Raw genomic sequence first — 3876 nt, 5'->3', positions numbered from 1 at the left:
GATTCGTTGGACATTTCAGAGTAGAGAAAATAGTGGTGGTATTGCATAATTATTTTTATTGGTCGAAACTTCGTTAGGATGTTGGGAAGTACATTAGATCCTACACTGCCTGTGCCATTGCCAAACAAACAATCAAGAAGCAAGGCCTATATAGTCCTCTACCTACTCCTAGCCAACCTTGGGAATCTATCTCCATGGATTACATGTCAGGCCTTCCTTCTACTAAGCATGAAAACTATTGTGTTTTCATGGTCATCAACAGATTCTCTAAGATGGCCATCATGACGGCCTACAAGAAGAGTATCATAGCAAAGGCCATTGCTAAGATCTTCTTTGAGCGAGTGTGGGTACACTTTGGGATCCCACATTCCATTGTCTCAAATCGGGATAACAGGGATCCCACAGTCCATTGTCTCAAATCGGGATAGCAGATTCCTGAGTGCATTTTGGTCAAGTCTTTGGTCAATGCTGGATACAAAACTTACTAATTCCATGGATTTCCATCCCCAAACTGATGACCAAACAAAGGTTGTTAACAGGATGATCGTACACATTCTACACATGTACAACTCGAAGCATCCACGCATGTGGAATTAAAATATCCCTTATGTCCAACATAGCTACAATAGATCTCTCCACAACTCAATAGGCCACAACCCCTTTCAAGTAGGGTTGGGATTTCAACCATTATGCAACATTGATGTGGCCATACCATTTGCAGCCACTCAGGTAAATTCGGCTCACATCCAATCTGAAGTTGAAAGGGCTAACAACTTCACTAAGCACATTCAAGACGTCTTCCAACATGTCCATGATATATTGGACAAAGCCAATGCTAAGTACAAGAAGTTCCATGATCATCATCGAGTGCCACACAAGTTCCAGGCAGGTGACAAAGTTTGGCTACATTTTCAAAAGGAGTGCCTTGCTAGACCACACTGCAAGCTTCGCCCTCTCTGATATGGACCAAACACCATCACCAAGGTCATTGGAGACAATGCCTTTAAGCTTAGCATGCCACCTTTCCTTGGTTTTCACGCAGTGTTCAATGTAGACTGCCTTCGGCCATACTTTCCACCATTGTTAGACACATCTGACATTGCAAAACATATCACACCAACAGAGCTCAACTCAGACTGCATGGAACATGCCACAACTAATAAGATCATGGATAGACATACCAAGAACACTCCCAAATACAATATACAACTATATTGAGTTGTCAAAGCAGGCCAACTCCTTCACCGGGGCAAGTGGTTCACTAGGGACCAGGTTCAACAGAAATTTCCTCACCAGATGGAGGCTCTGCATGCAATGGGGACCATTTCTTCCTAAGGGGGGAGGAATGATCCAAGTGGATATTGGTGGCCACCCACCTATTCCACCTAGACTGCCGAGTCAGTTTCATTTGTTTCCTTGTTCATTTCAACATTTACTGCTTTTAGCAGTTTTTTGGGTCTTGAACTTTCGTAGTAGTTTTGACCCCCTAAATGCCATTTTTTGGGGGTATTCTACAGTTCCATAGCCATAGGCAAGGGCCTGTGATGAGACCTGTAGCACTCAAAGAGACATTTCCAACAAGGTATTGTACACGCCAAACGAAGATAATATGAACAAGTTACGACCCCAAGAAGTTGGTTGCCTAACTAACCCAAACGAGGTCCACAAACTCTTAGTGTTACATCTCCTGGGGTTAGGGTTTTGGTTGTTTAGGAATTTCTCATGTTTTCCAATAATAAATAGGCCCTTGAGCCTCATTATAACACAATTCATAGGCATGTATCTGCCACATCTCTTCTCAAAGATAAGTTACCATTGCCTAATCTATCTTATTTCCATTCTATTTGTAAGCATAATTCAACATTTTTCTATTAGTGAAATGAAGTGTTTTTATGTTGCATCTTTGTCTTTATGATTATATCTATAATTTTTTGCATTCCTGTTTAAGTTTGGATCAGCTAGGAAATATGAAGAGATTTGCACAGGGAAATCAGGCCAGAAAGGCTGCAAGGAAGTACGAGTAGAGGTGAAGGTTTTTCAAGGTGCTTCTAGCTAGTTTAGTAGTGAGAATGAGTGAGTTTTCAAGTGAAATGATTTTCCTTGTATTTGATCTAATTTCTCAAAAATCTATCAATAAAATTCTACAGCAAGAAGTGGGTTTTCCCAAGAAAATTTTTGTGTCTTTTGTGTGACTATATTCTTTATCTTTGTGTTTTATTCTGTTGCTTATCTATTGTTAAGAAATTTTGTGTCTTGGTGAAAATAAATCAGTAACAGTTGTAATTTTTTTGTGGGAAATTAACATACCTTCACTTCAATCAATAAAAGGTATTCCTATTTATGCTAAAATGATAAAGGAATTATGTCTAAAGAAACTCGAAAGAAAAAGGAAAGAAATGTGACGTCCCCTACATAATATTTTCTCTCATTGTAAATAATTGTAATTAATTAAATGGTTGAGAGAAGGACATAGATTTTTTCGCTTGAGGAAGGAGATGGCTTGAGGAAGATTGTTGTAGGAGTTTGTTATTTTAATGGAAGACATGGGTTGGTTGAAGTGGTATTAAATGACTTGATTTTGCAATAAGTTTAACCAACAAGAAAAGGATAGGCCCAAGTGTCCTTAGACTCCAATAGTAAGCAATAAAAGACAAAATGATTCAAGTTTCTAATGGGTTGTGTTTTCCAAGGTATGGGTTGTGTGGAACCTTAGGAAGAGGTGGGTACTTAGCCATTGAATAAGAAATGAAAAATCAGGCAAGGATTTTTACAAAAAAAAGAGAACACACAGAGAAATATCTCTCTCTTTTGTAGAAGAAACTACAAAAATAGGAACGAAAAATGTAGATAAGAGCATTGAGAATTGTTGTGGAAGAGCAAATAGAATGCAACATATCGAATTATTGTTGCTAAGTGTTGGAGAGAACTTAAACACTAGATGAAAAACCTTATTATAGGCTTGATGGGTATAGGCATCATAGAGAGAAGTGTATTTCTTGAAGGATTGAAGAACCCACTAGGAGCTTGTGGATTGATGAACCTATTGGACTAGGGAGAGTCACCCAGGTGCTTGTGAGAGTTGAAGAACCATTAGGAGTTTCCTTGGGGATGAAGCTTTGTTTCTTGACTCACTGACGAACCATATGGAGAGTGATCTCTTTACCCATCAACAACTTATCCATTGATGAACCTTCCTTATTGTGGACTCTCTTCTCTTGAAAGTGAGTTAAAGTTCTATGTGTTGGGGTATGTTGACATGGATGTGAATATGCTTGAATAATGTGAAATAATATTTGTGCATAGTTGGTGGATGAAGCTAGTGTGGCCTTATGAAATCCTATTTCAGTAGTGTGGCTCTCTAAAAGCACTCCACCTCATGTTTTGGAATCTGGCTCAGGGGTGAAAAATACAAATTATAGTAGTTGTATCTTGTCTATGGTTGGGTGGAGAGTTTCAGTCCTGATCTCAATTGACATATCTTTCAGACCATAAGATAAGTGTTACTCAAGCTCTCGCACTTGAATGTTCAAATGTGTTCACTATGTTAGCTTAAATCTTGTATTGTTATTGATTTAATGTGTTGGTTTATTCTTGTGACTTAATAAGGAATGTGATTTCTTCCATCATTGAGGAAATTTTAATTCCTATAAGAATTTTGGGTAATGGGAAGGATTCTTGTATGCATTCACGAACTCATTTTATGTTATTATCATTCCAAGGGGGCTGGTAGATCTCCAGATTATTTTGAACTTGTTTTTTGTTTATTATTATTAGTCTAATATACTTGCATACCTATGAGCTATTTCAAGCTTGAATTTAATCTAAAGAGCCTCAATGATTATGAATGGGAAATTCCCTATCCTATTTTCCATATTG

This window comes from Pinus tabuliformis, chromosome 2_1, assembly GCF_031772625.1.
Source record: "Pinus tabuliformis cultivar Carrire ecotype Pingquan chromosome 2_1, CPIR1, whole genome shotgun sequence".
NCBI lineage: Eukaryota > Viridiplantae > Streptophyta > Pinopsida > Pinales > Pinaceae > Pinus > Pinus tabuliformis.
The sequence above is the reverse complement of the archived record's forward strand: the minus strand, read 5'-3'. Positions refer to the sequence as shown.